At 42.3% G+C, this 21,530-nt stretch overlaps 1 pseudogene; it reads right to left on the bottom strand.

Moving 5' to 3' along the window:
- Window positions 1–2,683: 2,683 nt before the first annotated feature.
- On the bottom strand, window positions 2,684–2,802 carry LOC142109456 (5S ribosomal RNA; annotated as a pseudogene).
- Window positions 2,803–21,530: the final 18,728 nt, after the last annotated feature.

Here is a 21,530-nt window from a genome sequence, read left to right as displayed (position 1 = left end):
TCACCGGACCGTGAGTGCCTCTACGCTGGTGCGTGGCTCCCTAGCCTTCCTGCCGGTACCTGTCCTAAACCGCGGCCGTCTGCCATCCTGATGGACTGCGCATGCGCAGCACCCAAGAATTCTTGTGACTGTTGCTTTTAATCTAATTGGTTGATCAGGCAACTCTCCCTATTTAAGGCACCTGTGCTCATTACCTCATTGCCTGATCTTGAGTCTCATTCCCCGTGAGTCTCTGAACAGTGGCGGATCCAGGGGGGGGGGCGATGGGGGCATTCGCCTCCCCTAGCTGCAAAAAGCTAGGTCCCAGCCGCCGATTAAAATGGGAGGGGTGGGGCTAAGCACGAGCGGGGGGGCGGGGCTAAATGTGGGCCAGCCAATCAGAGTGGTCCCAGCCGGCGACCACAACGGAAGGGGGCGGGGCCTATCGCGGTCGGAAGGCGGGGTTAACGCAGGCCAGCCAATCAGAGCAAAGGAGGGGCGTGATTATGCAAAATCGTCCCCCTAAACATAAAGTCTAGATCCGCCCCTGTCTCTGAAGGTGTCTCCTGTATTCTACTAGTGTCTTCAGTTTCCTGCTGATTCCTGTTCTACTCATCGCTGGTCTCCTGTGTACTACTAGTGTCTTCAGTTCCTGTGGATTCCCTGTGCTACTCATCGCTGGTTTCCATACCTGCTACAGTCTCCTGTTTCCTGCCTGTGTCCTCAGCTGGACTCTGATTACCGGATCTACTCTCCTGTGGTTCCTACACTCGTCTCTGCCATTCAGCGTCTCTGCAGTCCCTGCATCTTCCTGTGGACAGACTGTTCTACTGAATAGCGGTATGCCTATCTGTTACTGACTTTCTATGTTTACTCTGCATATCCGCTAGGACAAGTTTTCCCTCTCAGCAGCGGTATCCATACCCGCTATAGACTGTTATTGTTACGCTGCATATCTCTTTGGAACTAACCGTACTACTCAGTCGTTATATGCATAATTGTGATTGACTATCCATTATTGGCCTGCATATCTGTGCTGAGAAAGTCTCTACCAAACAAAATAAAATTTTCCTGTGACCTCACTGACTGATTAATTATGATACCAATATATATTGTATAGTGTGTCAGATATATATTGGTTGGTAACCTCTAATGATTGAATACTACTCGATAGTGTCTAAGGTCTCTTTATTGATCCCTATCCATATATTAGCTAAGAACAGGCAAAAAGCATTTAATAAAACAATTATAGATCTTATTGTTACATAAAATTATGCTTTGTTGAAATACAATTCAGGGTAGAGCAGATAAATAAACAGTACTAGGCCTGGTATAACATATAGCGAGTCCACTAATGGACAAGCTCTTAAGATAAAATGTGAACTTTCGATTGCCTATATATTAAAACTAAAATGGAAAAAATTATATAAAAAGATGTAAATGATATAAAATTATATATAGATATCTTAGGTATACAACGCTAGACAACGGAATTAAAAACAATTGAGAAATCTATAATGATGTTGTCTGACATCCCCAGGCTGGGATGATATGATGTTAATAATATAGTGTAACCAGATATCTCAATACAATCATGCAGTGATAGTTATGTCCATAAAATGAAAGTTCAGATTATGATGAGTGATCACACAAATGGATGAAGCAGTGGTATCAGATGTAGCAGGAATGTAGCAATCCGGACTCCAAGGTCACTACAGTATTATTGTGGATGATTTATTATCATGAATAGAGTCTTGGCTGGATTAATGCTTTGATATTGCTGGGTACTAAACGAATGGTGAGCAGATCATCCTGTGTTCCCCAATGCGTTTCGTCTTAGAAAACTTTCTCAAGGGAGATATTCCAATATTGGTGGGTGTTACTTTATAGAGCTTCTTAGTGATGTAATAGTCTCTGATTGGGTGATAGCGCTGTTGATCTGTCTATGGTCCATGATTTGCCTAATCGTTCAGATATTTTGGCACTCAGAATATATGAACCCTGGGGTTCATAGTGCAGAATTAACCTGTAATGTGATGGATTTGAACAGGATATCTATCAAGCTTCTGTTTGCATGCATATAACATATATCTCAGGATAACTTGATTGGTTACCTGCTACTATGCAAATACAATTAATATATGTATGTCTGACAACTGGAAATGTGGTATAAATTGGAGGGTTACTAAATAAATACATCTGCAAATAAAAAATTCACGCAAGATATATATATATATTCTATTATACTAATCTTAAATTGTCAACCTTGGCATGCCTAAACAGTTTGTTTGTGAAGGTGTTTACAAGGATTGACTTCATGTGTACATATGGATTTGTACACATAGTGACTGGTCTATATGTTAAAAGAAATACACAAAGTGTGTATAATAAATACAATATTATGCGTAATAAAGGACATCTTGCTGATCTAATATATTCCCTGCATAGATATGTACAATAGATATAAATCTATGCATGGTTGAAAGCATGAAAGTGATCTGATATAGTCTCTGCATATAACAATACCTAGTTCATGGGATGTTCACATTGTACCTCCATTATGTAGTAAATATACATTGTCATGATATATTTGATGTTTACGTTGTGATGACAATGTAAGTTTTACTGCTAATGCCGGTACACTTCATGCACGATCACCTGCCTATAAATGCCAGTATAATCATAGTCCAATTGGAGAGGTGAATTCCCACTGCACTAGGTGTTCTCGGGTAGTCTCCTATCCCGTTACTTACCTAGCTCCACCTTGCTTGGCTTCCAAGTTCGGGTGGGTTTGGGCATGGCCAGGGTGGTATGGCCGTGGGGTTTGGACCTCTCTCATGGATAAATGAAACAATACCTGGCCTGGCAAAGTGTCGTACAGATGGCACTACCGTGGGAGGACAACTTAGCACATCAATGCAAAGTGAGATCTAATTCTATGTTTAATCCATTAGGAGTGAGGGTTCTGACAAAATAAATGGCTTTGGATTCCTCCCTATTAAGTTTGGGTATTATATTATCCCCTCTCCAATTTTGGGCCACTTGTTTAATACCAATAAAGGTTGTGCCTTGATGGCTGCAGTTGTGGGTATCCTTATAGTGTCTGGATAGATGGTGATTTTCAAACCCTATCCTAATATTTCTTAGATGTTCCCTTATTCTAATTTTGAGGGTCCTAATCGTTCTGCCGATGTACTGTTTGCCGCATTGGCATTGCAGTAAATATACCACATTGGTACTATTACAGGTGATAAATTCTTGAATTTTAAAGATTTTCCCATTGGAGGTCGATGTATATTCTAGGACAGGTTTGGTACTCCTGCATTTTAATGTTTTACAGTTGGAACATGTCCCACAATAGAAGAAACCTTTTGTGGGTATCTGTTGACTAAGCCAGTTAGAACCTGTTCGTTGGATATTAGAATGGAATATAGTTAGATGTAATTGAACTTTTGATGTCAGGGGCTTTTTTGAAGACCATTTGCGGATACTCAGGAAGTGTCGAACCCAATACTGAGTCTTGCTTAACAATGTGCCAATGCTTGTTCAGAATTCTCTTGATGTGGATTGCATCTCCTGAATAGTTTGATACAAAGTAAATAGGTTCTGATGGATTTGTTTTGGGGGGTCTGGTGTCATTTGTCTCTGGTATGTTTTTGTACTTCAAAAGGTCATCCCTACCTGTATCTTTCACTCGCTGATAAGCCTCATCTACATGTTTATCATTATATTGTTTTTCTGAAAACTGTTGTTTCATGATATCGCTCTGTGCAATATAATCTTTCATGTTTGTGCAGTTGTGGCATAACCGCGTAAACTGGCTAAAGGGAATACTTTTTAGCCAGTTGGGGTGGTGATTGCTGCTCGAAAGGATAAAACTGTTCACATCCACTTGCTTTCTAAATGTGCGGGTGGCTAATTGGTCATTTTGAATAAAAATCTCAAGATCCAAAAATTCAATTGATATACGACTGTAATTGGTTGTGAATTGGAGACCATACTGATTGTCATTGATCTGTTTTAAAAATTGGGATAGGTCATTCTCGGATCCGTTCCAAATAATCAGCACATCATCAATATATCTTTTCCAAAGCACCAGGTTTGCCGCCCAGCTATTATTCGCCCAGATGTGGTGATCTTCCCAGTAGCTCATGTATAGATCTGCATAGCTGGGTGCAAACCTGGTGCCCATGGCTGTCCCCTCTAGCTGAAGGTAAAACTGATCATGGAACCAAAAGTAATTATGGGTTAAAATAAAATTGATATTAGTGAGAAGAAATTCGGTTTGATGACTATCCAATGAGGGGTCGTTTTCTAAAAAGTGTTTGACGCTTTGTAATCCCAGGTTACCAACCAATATATATCTGACACACTATACAATATATATTGGTATTATAATTAATCAGTCAGTGAGCTCACAGGAAAATTTTTTTTGCCATTGTATTACTAGGGATGGATCCCTGGTCCTGTTTGCAGCTCCTGCATCCATTAGGAGGTGAGCGCAAATCTCCACCCCTTTATCAATTGTGTATAATTATCCATTAGATTTGCTGCTCCCCCCTTAAACTTCAAGTTGACGAGAAACTATAATAGGATGTCCAATCAGTATAGGGATCCATTAGGCCTGAGAACTATACGCAAGCACACAGCTAGTGTAATATTCCCTACTACACTGCAACCTAATGTGCCTGACACCCAAGCGAAGAATTATTGTCTCCAGCTACTTGAATTTGAGAAATTAATATATAAAGAGATACGTACTTGGTGGGATATTCACAGTTTAGGGAAAAACTTATCTGAAAAACATCACACCTAGGGGCCTGATAATCAAAAAAATCCCCTCCTGCTATAATGATAATTCCACTTTTTTGTGCGAGTGGCAGGCCATTCTCAATGAGTGTTCATCTCGTCTCACCTCTCTACTCATCTCTCAACACAAACAACATCTAAGTACATTAGAGAATAGGATTAATGCTATAGATCTACAATTAAGTCCTCTTAAGGAAGAACCAGTTTTTGATGATCTCCTTAAATTGATGAAAAGTAGATTAGAACATAAAGAAAAAGAGATCATACACACTAAGAAATCCAAGTACATTCGCGACAAATTTGGATTTAAACATAAATCCACAACTAAGTCTCAAGTTGAGAAAAAGAAACCCTCATTTAAAATAGATGGTCAATCAACCACAGACCACCACTTCCAAAACACTGGTAAACCATTACAAAAACTACCCAAGAAACCCCCATCTAAAAACCAGACAATATATCGCAAATTAGGATTAACGTACCAGCAGTACATGAGATTGATTCATCAAAAACCAACTGTACAGACCAATGTCGACCAACCAAACAGTACAATTGACACTACAGGAGATACCTCACAATCATCATGTAGCGAATCAAGTCTGGAGTATCAAAGACTCGCCATCAAATCATTTGGAAATGGTTGGCAACATGATCTTACCGTACATATAGAATCCCCTATAACTACACAAGATTCACTTATGACACCTAAACGCACTCAGCCAGATCCCCAATCTCATTCCCCTACAATAAATACAAGTATGACACTTTACTCTACCCCATTGAGTAAACCCACATTGTTCCACACCACCCCTCATGATTCATCTACCATTGATGTAGAATCCCAAAACCCAATCTCACAACTGAGTAATTTTTTAGGCCTGGGGCCGAGATTCACAGAGAAATATCTGCAAACAAAATCTCATCCCCTCAAAAGAAAGGTAAAAGAACTCGAAGAGGATGTAGGGGAGGGCACATCCTCCACCCATCCTCTGACATCAGGAACACAATTGAACCAATAGGAATTTTTAATCTTAGCAACCATACATTGTCTACAGATGAGATTAGTGTCTTAAATAAAGGACTTAAGTTTGCCCCCACCAACAGATTGAACAAATTTGAGACTTACATTGATGTACATATATTCATCAGAAAACTAACACTTAAAAGGTTCTTTCAGAAAACCCCTTTAGAAAAATCAGCACAGCATGCTTCCATTCCAGGAGTGTATAAGCATACTAATCTCAAACCACCATCTCAATTTTATCCTAAGCAGACCAAAAGCAACAAAATTATCACATACGAAACAATGGTGTTAGCAGATTTGGAAAAATTAGACATACGAAAACACCACTTACAGGTCAATCTAAACAAAAAAGAGATGTTAGCCCTCAGCCAGCTACAACAATTAGATCAGATCATAATTAAACCAGCCGATAAGGGAGGAGGTATTGTTATTCTAAACAAGGAAGATTATGTCAATGAAACCAACCGACTTCTATCTGACTGTAATACCTACCAAAAACTGGATCATAATCCAACAGATTCATTCTTGAAAGAACTAGTTTCCATCCTTAAACATGGACAGGAACTCGGCATTATTAATTTACGTGAATATCAATATATATACAATCCCCACCCAATAATTCCAGTAATATACCACCTCCCAAAAATCCATAAAAATCTCACTAATCCACCTGGTAGACCGATCATTTCGGGCATAGGATCAATTACAGCCAATTTATCACACTACATTGACACATTTCTTCAACCCTATGTCACGAAACAGAGAGCATATGTGAAAGATACCACCCATGTACTACAGCTGTTAGAAGAGATTACCTGGACACCAGAGTATTGGCTGGTAACGTGCGATGTATCATCATTATATACAGTAATTAAACATGAGCTGGGATTACAAAGCGTCAAACACTTTTTAGAAAACGACCCCTCATTGGATAGTCAACAAACCGAATTTCTTCTCACTAATATTAATTTTATTTTAACCCATAATTACTTTTGGTTCCATGATCAGTTTTACCTTCAGCTAGAGGGGACAGCCATGGGCACCAGGTTTGCACCCAGCTATGCAAATCTATACATGAGCTACTGGGAAGATCACCACATCTGGGCGAATAATAGCTGGGCGGCAAACCTGGTGCTTTGGAAAAGATATATTGATGATGTGCTGATTATTTGGAACGGATCCGAGAATGACCTATCCCAATTTTTAAAACAGATCAATGACAATCAGTATGGTCTCCAATTCACAGCCAATTACAGTCGTATATCAATTGAATTTTTGGATCTTGAGATTTTTATTCAAAATGACCAATTAGCCACCCGCACATTTAGAAAGCAAGTGGATGTGAACAGTTTTATCCTTTCGAGCAGCAATCACCACCCCAACTGGCTAAAAAGTATTCCCTTTAGCCAGTTTACGCGGTTACGCCGCAACTGCACAAACATGAAAGATTATATTGCACAGAGCGATATCATGAAACAACAGTTTTCAGAAAAACAATATAATGATAAACATGTAGATGAGGCTTATCAGCGAGTGAAAGATACAGGTAGGGATGACCTTTTGAAGTACAAAAACATACCAGAGACATACGACACCAGACCCCCTAAAACAAATCCATCAGAACCCATTTACTTTGTATCAAACTATTCAGGAGATGCAATCCACATCAAGAGAATTCTGAACAAGCATTGGCACATTGTTAAGCAAGACTCAGTATTGGGTTCGACACTTCCTGAGTATCCGCAAATGGTCTTCAAAAAAGCCCCTGACATCAAAAGTTCAATTACATCTAACTATATTCCTTCTAATATCCAACGAACAGGTTCTAACTGGCTTAGTCAACAGATACCCACAAAAGGTTTCTTCTATTGTGGGACATGTTCCAACTGCAAAACATTAAAATGCAGGAGTACCAAACCTGTCCTAGAATATACATCGACCTCCAATGGGAAAATCTTTAAAATTCAAGAATTCATCACCTGTAATAGTACCAATGTGGTATATTTACTGCAATGCCAATGCGGCAAACAGTACATCGGCAGAACGATTAGGACCCTCAAAATTAGAATAAGGGAACATCTAAGAAATATTAGGATAGGGTTTGAAAATCACCATCTATCCAGACACTATAAGGATACCCACAACTGCAGCCATCAAGGCACAACCTTTATTGGTATTAAACAAGTGGCCCAAAATTGGAGAGGGGGTAATATAATACCCAAACTTAATAGGGAGGAATCCAAAGCCATTTATTTTGTCAGAACCCTCACTCCTAATGGATTAAACATAGAATTAGATCTCACTTTGCATTGATGTGCTAAGTTGTCCTCCCACGGTAGTGCCATCTGTACGACACTTTGCCAGGCCAGGTATTGTTTCATTTATCCATGAGAGAGGTCCAAACCCCACGGCCATACCACCCTGGCCATGCCCAAACCCACCCGAACTTGGAAGCCAAGCAAGGTGGAGCTAGGTAAGTAACGGGATGGGAGACTACCCGAGAACACCTAGTGCAGTGGGAATTCACCTCTCCAATTGGACTATGATTATACTGGCATTTATAGGCAGGTGATCGTGCATGAAGTGTACCGGCATTAGCAGTAAAACTTACATTGTCATCACAACGTAAACATCAAATATATCATGACAATGTATATTTACTACATAATGGAGGTACAATGTGAACATCCCATGAACTAGGTATTGTTATATGCAGGGACTATATCAGATCACTTTCATGCTTTCAACCATGCATAGATTTATATCTATTGTACATATCTATGCAGGGAATATATTAGATCAGCAAGATGTCCTTTATTACGCATAATATTGTATTTATTATACACACTTTGTGTATTTCTTTTAACATATAGACCAGTCACTATGTGTACAAATCCATATGTACACATGAAGTCAATCCTTGTAAACACCTTCACAAACAAACTGTTTAGGCATGCCAAGGTTGACAATTTAAGATTAGTATAATAGAATATATATATATATCTTGCGTGAATTTTTTATTTGCAGATGTATTTATTTAGTAACCCTCCAATTTATACCACATTTCCAGTTGTCAGACATACATATATTAATTGTATTTGCATAGTAGCAGGTTACCAATCAAGTTATCCTGAGATATATGTTATATGCATGCAAACAGAAGCTTGATAGATATCCTGTTCAAATCCATCACATTACAGGTTAATTCTGCACTATGAACCCCAGGGTTCATATATTCTGAGTGCCAAAATATCTGAACGATTAGGCAAATCATGGACCATAGACAGATCAACAGCGCTATCACCCAATCAGAGACTATTACATCACTAAGAAGCTCTATAAAGTAACACCCACCAATATTGGAATATCTCCCTTGAGAAAGTTTTCTAAGACGAAACGCATTGGGGAACACAGGATGATCTGCTCACCATTCGTTTAGTACCCAGCAATATCAAAGCATTAATCCAGCCAAGACTCTATTCATGATAATAAATCATCCACAATATTACTGTAGTGACCTTGGAGTCCGGATTGCTACATTCCTGCTACATCTGATACCACTGCTTCATCCATTTGTGTGATCACTCATCATAATCTGAACTTTCATTTTATGGACATAACTATCACTGCATGATTGTATTGAGATATCTGGTTACACTATATTATTAACATCATATCATCCCAGCCTGGGGATGTCAGACAACATCATTATAGATTTCTCAATTGTTTTTAATTCCGTTGTCTAGCGTTGTATACCTAAGATATCTATATATAATTTTATATCATTTACATCTTTTTATATAATTTTTTCCATTTTAGTTTTAATATATAGGCAATCGAAAGTTCACATTTTATCTTAAGAGCTTGTCCATTAGTGGACTCGCTATATGTTATACCAGGCCTAGTACTGTTTATTTATCTGCTCTACCCTGAATTGTATTTTAACAAAGCATAATTTTATGTAACAATAAGATCTATAATTGTTTTATTAAATGCTTTTTGCCTGTTCTTAGCTAATATATGGATAGGGATCAATAAAGAGACCTTATACACTATCGAGTAGTATTCAATCATTAGAGGTTACCAACCAATATATATCTGACACACTATACAATATATATTGGTATCATAATTAATCAGTCAGTGAGGTCACAGGAAAATTTTGTTTGCCATTGTATTACTAGGGAGGGATCCCTGGTCCTGTTTGCAGCTCCTGCATCCATTAGGAGGTGAGCGCAAATCTCCACCCCTTTATCAAGTCTCTACCAAGCAGCGCCACACATACCGTTATAGACTTTCCTGGATACGCTGCATATCTGTTGGGATCAAGTTCCTCTGTGCTCTCAGTGTCTGCATCCTATTATCCTTTGTATGCCTCCTCTCATCGACACCTGTTCACATCCTCACCTATTAAGCAGTGGTACAACTTGCTGTACGCAGACTACTGACTACCCCGCTACCTACCTGCACCTGGATAAGTCTTCTCACCATAAGCAGTGGTACAACTTGCTGTACGCAGACCACTGACTTCCCCGCTACCTACCTGCACCTGGACAAGTCTTCTCACCATAAGCAGTGGTACAACTTGCTGTACGCAGACCACTGACTTCCCTGCTACCTCCCCGCATCTGCTCATGTCCATCCTGATCTCCGTGTTCAAATCTGCCTTTCCACAATATCAGCTAGTCGCTGACTCATTGACCAAGATTGCTGCAAGTCACTGACTTTCCTATTCTTTATTGGCATTCTCTCTCCATCTGCTGTGATATATGTTCCGCTAGTCACCCAGCTACCAGAGGACCATTGTGTTAACTTCACCACTCTGGTAAGCCCAGTCATCTGGTGAATTCCTGGGCAAGACTCCTAGTGCCCGTGACAGGGTACTGGCGAAGTCAATAAAAAACTCGATCCACAAGGCCAACATACTTTGCTGAATTGCTAACTTTCATCCCTTCCATCAGCCTCTCCAGCTGCTTTTCCAGTAGTTTGATTAGGGGTATGACCTGACTCAGGCTGGTAGTGTCTGAAATTGTAGCAAATGAAGTGAGCTCAAAGGATTTCAGAAGTTTGCATAAAACACTAATGATTCTCAAATGTGCTGGTGTAAGATAACATGTCCCCCTTCTCCCCATCATGTTTTATTGTGAAGATATTGATGGCTTATTGCTGTTCCTATAGTCGCTAAAGCATATAAAGTGTGGAATTCCACCTTACTACTACCACTTGCTTCAGTTGGTGGCATGGCAGATGACAATTTTTTTGCATCCGATGTTCTACATGTGGTCGCGGAATGTCTTAAATGGGCAGGAATTTTACGGGCCACAAACAACATCTTCTGCACTGACCTCTCATTTTTTAATAAATTCTGCACCACCAAGTTTATTGTGTGTGCAAAGCATGGTGCGTTTTGAAATTCACCAAGTCGTAATGCACACACAATGTTGGCTCTGTTATCGGCAATGAGGAATCCTGAGAAGAGTCTTAGCAGAGTGAACCATTTTGCTATCACATTCCTGAGTTTTTCCAAAAGATTGACACCAGTATGCTTCTTTGTGAAACCAGCAATACACAGAGTGGCTTGCCTGTAAATAACAGGCAGTGAGTGCTAGGTCTACTATGGAGAAAGGATGAGGAGGATGATGGTAAAACTATCAACGTTGCTGATGATGATACACCTTCCCAGTGGGCTGTCACGGTCATATGGACTCTGTTTTGACCAGGACCACTTATCCGTAGTTAAGTGGACTGTCGGAACAATGGTATTTTCTAGGAGGCAGTTTGTCTTCGCCAGGAACCCCCACAAGTAGGTATGAATTTTGCAGCTTCTGCCCCGCAGGTTGCGGCCCTCTGAGAGAATGCTAGGTGGGACCCGTTAGAGGAATAAAGGTGTAGGTGATAGCCTGCGGATAAGTTTCACTGAACAGCGAACTGAGGAATCACTGAAGCAACAAGCTGAGCACAGGAGGTGATAGTCCGCAAAGAGGTTACCACTTGAAAGCAAACTGAACACAAGGTGGTGATAGATGGGGACGAGTTCCACTGAACTGCAAACCGAGGAATCAACAGCAGGAGTAACTGAACACAAAGAGCCACGTCTGTGTAGGAGCCAGAAGACTGACACAAAGAACAGGCACCTCCCTGCAGGGTCAGGTGCCTTAAATATCCTGTAGATCAGGGGTCCTCAAACTTTTTAAACAGGGGGCCAGTTCACTGTCCCTCAGACCGTTGGAGGGCCGGACTATTCAATTAATAGCCCAAAACCACCCCAGCATTAAATTAAAGGTCTTAAATTAATAGAGCCCACTATTAAACAGTTTCACCATCAACCAACAAATAAATTAATAGCACCGACCATTAAATAATTAGCTCCGACCCACAGTCCATCTTTAAATTAATAGCCTAGCTCCCACCCAAATTACAGTAGAGACGCCCCCAGCAATAAATTCATAGCATTTATGTTAAGTATACCTATTTCCTGCAACCACCACTGCCATTAAATAATTCATATTCATATTTACATTCACCCCAAAAAATCCCCACATTCAAATTATACCATACCCCCATACCACCCAAGGATTAAGTTAAAGGTCCCATCACCCCATCCTAAATTAACATCCCCACTATTAAATTAAATTGCCCCACCATCACCCACAAAAATAAAATAACACTTACTAAATAATTAGCCCCAACCTACACTCCATCATTAAAATAATTGTCTTCCTCACACCCACATTATATTAAGACCCCCCCACTCCCTTCCCTCACACATTATAGTAAAATAGCAGCCCCCCTTTCTGTCACATAGTATAATAGTATATAAGCCCCTTCTCTCACATAGTATAATAGTAGAGAAGCCCCCCCATAGTATAAGAGCACCCCACATAGTAAAATAGCATCGCAGCCCCCCACATAGTAAAATAGTATAACAGCCTCCCACATAGCAAAATAATAGTATAACAGCCCCCCACATAGCAAAATAATAGTATAACAGCCCCCCACATAGCAAAATAATAGTATAACAGCCCCCCACATAGTAAAATAATAGTATAACAGCCCCCCACATAGTAAAATAATAGTGTAACAGTCCTCACATAACAAAATAATAGGGTAACAGCCCCCACACAGCAAAAGAATAGTGTAACAGCCCCACATAACAAAATAATAGTATAACAGCCCCCACATAACAAAATAATAGTGTAACAGCCCCCACACAGCAAAATAATAGTGTACCAGCCCCCACATAACAAAATAATAGTGTAACAGCCCCCCCCCTCACACTTACACTTACCTTGTTGGAGTCATGCTCTATTGAAGTCTTCTCTGCTGCATCGCCGCGCACACATGGGACAGCACCTGTCACGTGGTGCTTGTCCCATGTGGCATTCTGCTTGAACGGGACTGGAGGAGGCCAAGTATGGGAGGAGGGGAGCCCTCTGATTCTTATTTTTACAAGTTTTTTTTTTTACTCCTCGCCGCGGCGCCGGCCTCGTTCTGTCCCCCCCCCTCATTGTAAAATTCCGGTCAGCGCAATGACCAATCCGCCCCTGCCCGGCGGGCCACATAAATGGCCTCCGCAGGCCGTATGTAGCCCGCGGGCCGTAGTTTGAGGACCCCTGCTGTAGATGATTGGAGAGCCAATAGCACACGAAAGAGAGATTATAAAAGGGATGCGCAGACCCAAATCCAAGATAGAGGAGATCGCTTGGCACCAGAAGTGAGCCCTGCGTGGAGCAGGTAAGTTTGCTGGCACCCAATTGTGGGTCTGGTGTGTGACACATATTTATTATCATATCACCAATTATCCCCCTCATTCACTTGCAACTTCCATGGTAGCCTCCTCGATTTCTAAGGGTAAATCATCATCAACACTAATACTACTACTACCCATCCTCACATTTCAAAATGGTTGAAGGCTTTTCGAAAGAGGTTGCTCTATTATTACTAGAGATGGGCGGGCTCGGTTCCCCGAGAACCGAACCCACCCGAACTTTGGGTATCCGAGTACCGAGCTGATTAGCTCGGTACTCTCCCACCCGCTCCGAATCCAAATCGAGGCCGAACGTTATCGTGACGTCGCCGGATCTCGGTTCTCGCGATACTTCAAGATTATAAATACACGCCTCCACAGTAATCCATCGCCATTTGACAGAGGGAGAGAGCAGGGTGTAGTCACAGGCTGATTAGAGCAGGGACAGAGAATCCAATATTCTTATTCCAATTGTTGTAACAAAAATCGCTAGAGAAGAAATGAGGATAGAGGTTTTTTTTCTTTTCAATATTTGGCACTCCCCAGTGCTTTTGTGGTGTCCCCCCTAATTGTGCATAAATATTTCTGGCTGTCAAAATTACGATCTGTCAGCTGTATCTTGCAAAATAATTTTTAGCACTACAAGTGCTTTGGGCTGAGAATGGATTCAAAGCAGTCCACATATGAGCAGAATAAGCAACCAGGTTCTGTCACCAGTCCTGATGTTAGTGTTCCCAGTACGTCATCTGGGCAAGGCGATGTCAAACTACAGAGTGTTTTGAAATCAGTCCAAAAAACAAAAACAAAAAAAAAAATTACTGTGTTGAAGTGAAAAAGAAGTGTTACTGAGCAAAAGTTAAGTGCCGATAAAAAAAAAATTGCAAACATGCCATTCTACACACGCAGTGGCAAAGAGAGAATGAGGCCTTCACCTTTGGCTATTAGTGGCAGATCCCAAAAAGTTAGCCTACAATTGGTGCACAACTACTGTTACGCGTCAAAGCCGAGCTGCAAGATAACAGTAAGGCATTAGAGGATAATGTTTGCCAATCCCTGTGGAGAGTCCATCCAACAGTGGGATGTCTAATCGTGAGCATTCTGATGATGTGTGCCTTAATAGCCCGAGTGTAGCCGGTGATACACAAATTGAGGATGCCACTTTAGAATTAGAAGAGGATGAGGGGGAGATTTGTGTAGGCGACGAGGGCGCTAATGAGGATGTTGATGAGGATGAGGTTGTTTGTGTAAGTCCTGCACCAGTGGCATTCCACTTGTTATGTGTGGAATTATTTCTACCCAAATCCAGACAACAATTGTTTAGCCATTTGTAGTGTATGTCAAGCCACAGTCAGTCGAGGGAGGGACCTTAACCATCTTGGAACCTCGTCTATGTTACGCCATTTAACGAGAGTTCATGGCAAAGTGTTGTGAAAAGCTGAAAGTTCTTCCCAAAAAATTACAAGCAATCATCAGCTAAGACCCTCAGTTCACTGACATCCCGACGGCTACAAAATACACCCACCACACCATCCTCATCAATATCCTCAGTAGCGCTCGGAGTTAGCCCGGCATCCCACTTAAGGCTGGATGACTCCTGCACTATTATTGATTCCTCTGAAGAAAGCGTTAGTCCCACTGCTGCTGCTGCTGTTGCTAGGGGTGAATCGTCATCCCAGAGGCAGGTCAAGAAAATGAGCAGTCCTACATTTCAGCAATTAACTGTTAAACAATCATTTGCGAGGGGAAGCAAATATGACAGCAGTCACCCAATCGCCAAGTGATTCACAGACGCCATGGCTGCAATGTTAGTGTTAGATCTGTGTCCAATCTCCACAATAAACACAGCTGGTTTTTCACAGTTAATTGAGATTTTGTGTCCGCGTTACAGAATTCCATTGCGACACCATTTCTCCCGTAAAGCAATTCCACAACTATACCAAAAAGTGTGTAAAAATGTAGAGATTGCGCTGAAAAATGCTATTCTGCCCACTATTCACTTAACCACAGATATGTGGACAAGTGGAAGTGGTCAAACCAAAGACTATATGACTGACAGCCCACTGGGTTGGTCATTCACCTTCACCAGCAGGAACAGCAGCAGCATGTACACCACTAAGTAACATTTGTCACAGGCAGGCCACTCTTTGTATCACCGGCTTCACTAACAGGCATACAGCTGACAATTCGTTAAGCAAACTGAGAGATGCGATTGATGCATGGCTTATACCACTTGGACTCTCCCCATGGTATGTCATTTCTGATAACACCAACAATATAGTGCGAGCATTACAGCTGGGTGATTTCCAACACATTCCCTGTTTTGCTCACACCATCAACTTGGTGGTGCAGAGCTTCATACGAAATAACCGTGAGGTGCAGGAGATACTTTCGGTGGCCCGTAAAATTTCAGGCCATTTCAGGCATTCAGCCACAGCATGTAGGAGATTACAGCAGCTCCAAGAGCAGTTTAACTTGCCCTGCCACCAACTTAAGCAAGTGGTAACTAGGTGGAATTCCACCCTGTACATGCTTCAGAGGATGGAGGAACAGCGCAAAGCCATCCAAGCATATTGCACAAGCCATGACATTGGGAAAGGAGGGGGGATGTATTTCACTCTTGCACAGTGGGGAATCCTTTCAGTGCTGTGCAAGGTGCTGAAACCATTTGAAGTTGTGACGTGAGTGCATGCTCTGCTAGTTTGAGCCAAGTCATTCCTTTAATTAGACTATTGGAAAAGCAGCTTGAGAAAATGAAGGAGAAGTTGAAAGAAAGCAATTCAGCAAAGTGTGTTGGCCTTGTCGATCAAGTACTTAATTCGCTTCACAATGATCCTCGAGTTATTAAGATCTTGAACTCGGATCAGTACGTTTTGGCCATTGTGCTTGATCCAAGGTTTAAAACCTACATTGAGTCTTTACTTGTAAATGAGCGAGATGTGAACTTTTGCAAGGAGCTATTGCTCAGCAAGTTGGCCGCTGAACTGGGCCTCGGCTTGACGACGTGTCCTCCTTCACTTCCTCAAGCTGCTGCTGCTCGTAAAAAATTAAATTTCCCAAAAAGAAGCAGGGAAGATGCAGTGGGCCGACCAGAACAATTTAACATCTGGGCTGGTTTGAAGGATTTTTTCCAAAAATTTGTCACTTTGCCCATAACTCCATCCAATACGAGTATAAACATGCAAAGGATGGTGGAGGATTAGTTTCAAGAGGTAGTTGATATGGAAATGTCAGACAGTCCCTTTCCTTACTGGGAAGAAAAGCAGGCCATTTGGAAACCCATGTACAAACTTGCTTTGCAATACCTAAGCTGCCCACCCTCCAGTGTGTACTCTGAACGAGTGTTCAGCACAGCAGGGAACTTAGTCAGTGATCGCCGTAGAAGGTTACTTCCCAAAAATGTGGAGAAAATGATGTTTATAAAAATGAACTACATCTTCCACGAGGAAGGCCTTCACCATCCAAGACATCCAAGCACTGACTTTTCTCTAATGGCGGATTCAAGCGACGATGAATTGATAGTCTGTGATGATGACGTACACACTGATGAGGGTGAGGATGAAGCTGAAGATGATGACGATAACATCTTTTTAAAACTTTCTATGTAAGTGTAGGGTGCAATCTACCCCAAAGAGGAAAGGGACTTGTGGCATTTCCATATCACGTACCGTCTTGAAAGGCTGCTGTTTGGGCAATTTCTCCTTAAGGGTAGGGTGTCATAGACAGAGTGACCCCAAACTGGCTTTGTCCATTTCTCTTAATATTGTACAGTCTATAACGGCTGGATTTTTTTGTATTTTCGACAAGTGGAGGGGGGCCTAGAGAGCCAGAAACCAAACTGGCTTTGTCCATTTCAATTAATATTGTACAGTCTATAACGGCTGAATTTTTTTGTATTTTCGACAAGTGGAGGGGGGCCTATAGAGCCAAAAACCAAACTGGCTTTGTCCATTTCAATTAATATTGTACAGTCTATAATGGCTGAATTTTTGGGTTTTTTAAACAAGTGGGGGGGGGGGGGCTATAGAGACAGAAAGCAAGCTGCCTTTTTCCATTTCTTTACATATTTAACTATAAGTGTAGGGTGTAATATACATCCAAAGACGATGGCTGCATTGCCAATATGCATAGATGGAGAGGAAGACAATCTGTTTTGTGTGTAGAATAAATGAAGGCCTACCTACCAGGAATTAAACTGTTTTTTGGATGATTTATTACCTCTACAATTAGATTACTTATCTATGAAACAGTTGGAGCACTAAATTGGGTTATTTTAGGCTCAAAAACATTGATTTTCCAACAAAATAGCAAAACAAAACCAAACAAAACCAAAACACACAATGGCGGTTTTGCAAAACCAAAACCAAAACACGATGGTAATCCAGATCCAAAACCAAAACACGGGGGTCAGTGACCATCTCTAATCATTACAGTGTCTGAATCTGAAACCTCAGACTCACATGTAACACTCATGGATACCCTCCTTACACTCTCATCAGGATTCTGTGTGTGCCCAAGTTGTCCTTCAACCTCATCGTTATCCTCAGGCACTGATTTGTCTGTTTTGGAGGTTTCAGTAACAGACATACACTCTGAGCAACAAGGTGGTACATGTGAAGATGAGGAAGATGTACAACCGTGTTGGACATTCTGTTTTGGAATGGCCATTCTAGTGCATATAGAGGACCCCTACAAGCAGAAAGTGGACATAATCTGAGCCTTGTCCTGCTACTATGGGTGGTGTATGGAATGTTAACTATATTTTCCTTTTTTGGACAAATCGCCAATTTCAACAGTAAATCCCTCTTAATCCTCCTCCTTACATCAAAAGATGATGTTTTCTTTGAGATTAAATTGGACAAATATTTGGATTTTGAGGACGCTTTCGTCAACTTTCTTCCCGTCTTGCCTTTTTTACTAGTAGAGGTTGTAACAATAGTACTACTGCCAGTACTGGTACTAGGCTGCTCCTGATCTATACTATTAAAGTAATTGTATAGTTTTCAAATTGCATTGCCGAAGCGATTGTATTGTGTTTCTAATGCACAAAGTGATTTATTTTAGCAGATGTAACAAGTTAACAATTCAATACATGATTGTAATATAATACAGTACAGTACAGCCAATACCAAAAGATAAATACAAACCGCTGCAATCGCTGCTCTTCCACGGGTCCCAGTGAACAGTATATCTGTTTAGATCAAGTACTGTTCTATATTAAAAACAGGGAATGTTAGTTCCACATATTGCAATATATGTTTAAGCTGACCAACTCACGCCAAAGTCTTCCCATTCTGGTCAGTCCTAACATGATCAAATGCTATGCTATTTTATCTGGGCTTAAGGCTTACCTGCACACAGCTTTTAAAGGCAAGTCTTTCCCTAGCACTTACAGCCATGGGGGACCTGGGACTCACCTGACACAAGTTGGAATTCATTAATGTAAAGAATGGGGTGCAAGAGTCATGGTACTCACAGCCGCCGCGGCTCGCTTCTCATGCGCCCCAGCGTCCCGGCCGTCACCTTGACGACCGGGACGTCATTTCCTCTTCCTGTCCGGCCGTTACCAGGGCAACGGCCAGACGCTAGTACACTAGCGCTGCGTCCCGGCGGTGCTGGTAGCCGGGCGCATGCGCATAGCAGGCAGCCTGTGGGCTGATTAGGCTTATTAACAGGCATTTACCTGCAACTGTGTAGGTCAGGGGCAAGCCCTGATTGGCCCTGCTGGATACTAGTAAATTAGCCTGCAGGAATGTGTTCAACTGCTGATTGGTCTGTGTCTGTACTTAAGGCAATGAGGTCTGCTGCCTCATTGCCGGTTATAGCTTCTGTGCTCCAGTCTGCTGACCTGCTTGTTCCAGTCCCTGTATCCTGTATCTACGTTTGACTTCCCGTGTATGACCCTTGGTTTCGTATTGGACTTCGCTTGTGTTTCCTGTGACCCTGATCCTTGGCTTGTTTACCCGTTCTGCTACTTTGCCTGTGACCTCTGACCTCAGCTTGTTCATCATTACTGTTACCTGCTGCCGGCCTTTGACCTCTGCGTGGACCTGACTCTTCTTGCCTGGGTTCTCCCCAGCCGGTACACACTTCACGACCCTCTGTCAGTCTGCAGCCCAGTCTGTCCCCACCATCAGGGGCTCCAGTGAACACCTGACTGGCAGAGTAGACTCCGGGTTGTGTTGTGCCGGCTGGAGGGGTTCCTAACATTATAACCGGCCCACTCACGGAGACAAGATTAGGATGGATGCAAGTGGATCCACACCGTCTCCGGCACAAACCCTAGCAGGCCATGTTGAGTCTTTGTATCAGATGATGCAGGGATTGGCTGAGCGTATGTCTGTTCAAGAAGAAGCCACAAAAGCTTCACAATCTCCTCCAGATCCCATCTGTGAGCCCAAAATGAATTTACCGGATCGGTTCTCCGGAAATAGAACCTTGTTTCGGAACTTCAGGGAGAGCTGCAAGCTCTATTTTCGGATGAGACCCCGCTCCTCCGGTTCAGAGCAGCAACGAGTTGGGATTATTATTTCCCTTCTACAGGGTGACCCCCAGTCCTGGGCGTTTTCTTTGCCACAGACCAGTCCGGCCATGCAGTCCGTAGACTCCTTCTTTGAGGCATTGGGTTTACTGTATGATGACCCGGATCGAGTGGCCTCCGCGGAAGCTCACCTACGGTCCTTGAAACAAGGCAGACGGTCGGCAGAAGAATACTGCGCGGAATTCCGTAGATGGTCACCTGACAGTGGATGGAACGACCCTGCCTTACGTAGTCAGTTCCGTGTCGGCCTATCTGAACAGCTTAAAGATTCGCTGGTGCAATACCCGTCTCCTAGCTCTCTGGAGGATCTGATGCACCTCTCCATTAAAATTGACAGGAGATATAAAGAGCGGAAAACTGAAAAGGAAACGTCATCACCTCCATCCGCCTTCATTCCTATCTCCCAGGATGGTGAGGAACCAATGCAATTGGGAGCATACCGGCTTTCCTCTGAGGAGAGAGACAGGAGACGGTCACAAGGCTTATGTTTATATTGTGGCGCAAGAGGCCACTTCTCCCGTTCTTGCCCAAACAAGTCGGGAAACGAGCATGCCTAAGGAACGAGGGGAGAGTTCACTTAGGTCTACAAATTGTCTCCCAGAAAAATGCACTATTGGTCCCTGCACAGCTCACGTTCAGTGCTCGTTCTACGAAACTATCAGCCTTCATTGACAGTGGAGCTGCTGGCAACTTCCTTGACATCGAGTTTGCCCGCTCTGCTGGTATTCCGCGGATTAAACTCCAATCTGCCATTACGGTATGTGGCTTAGATGGTAGTCCGTTGCCAGGCGACAAGATTACTTGGGAGACCCCACCATTACAGTTGAACATTGGCGCTCTCCATTCGGAATCCATAGTCTTACGTCTTATCGACTGTCCTTCGGTTCCTTTAATTCTGGGCCACCCTTGGCTATTCTGCCATAACCCCGTCATGGATTGGGCAAAAGGAGAAATTGTCCAGTGGAGCCCCCATTGTACACAGTCTTGCTTGACACTACCTCTACGTATTATTCAGTCTATTCCGGAGCAGCTCCCTTCTCAGTATCATGACTATTGGGATGTTTTCTCCAAAAAGGCTGCTGACACACTACCACCGCACCGCAATTTCGACTGTGCCATTGAGCTCATTCCGGGCTCTAAATTACCCAAGGGACGCTTGTATCCTCTCTCTGGTCCAGAGACCAAATCCATGCAGGAGTATATTGACGAAAACTTGGAGAAGGGCTTCATCAGGCCATCCAAGTCCCCAGTAGGAGCGGGGTGTTTCTTTGTACCCAAGAAGGACGGTGGACTCAGACCCTGTATCGATTATCGAGGGCTGAACCTTATTACGGTTAAGAACACCTACCCCCTTCCCCTCATCTCCGTTCTTTTTGATCAATTAAGAGGAGCCACTATCTTCACAAAAATTGATCTTCGTGGGGCCTATAATC

Source organism: Mixophyes fleayi, chromosome 12 (genome assembly GCF_038048845.1).
Source record: "Mixophyes fleayi isolate aMixFle1 chromosome 12, aMixFle1.hap1, whole genome shotgun sequence".
Taxonomy (NCBI): Eukaryota; Metazoa; Chordata; class Amphibia; order Anura; family Limnodynastidae; genus Mixophyes; species Mixophyes fleayi.
This window is presented reverse-complemented; position numbering and strand designations above follow the sequence as displayed.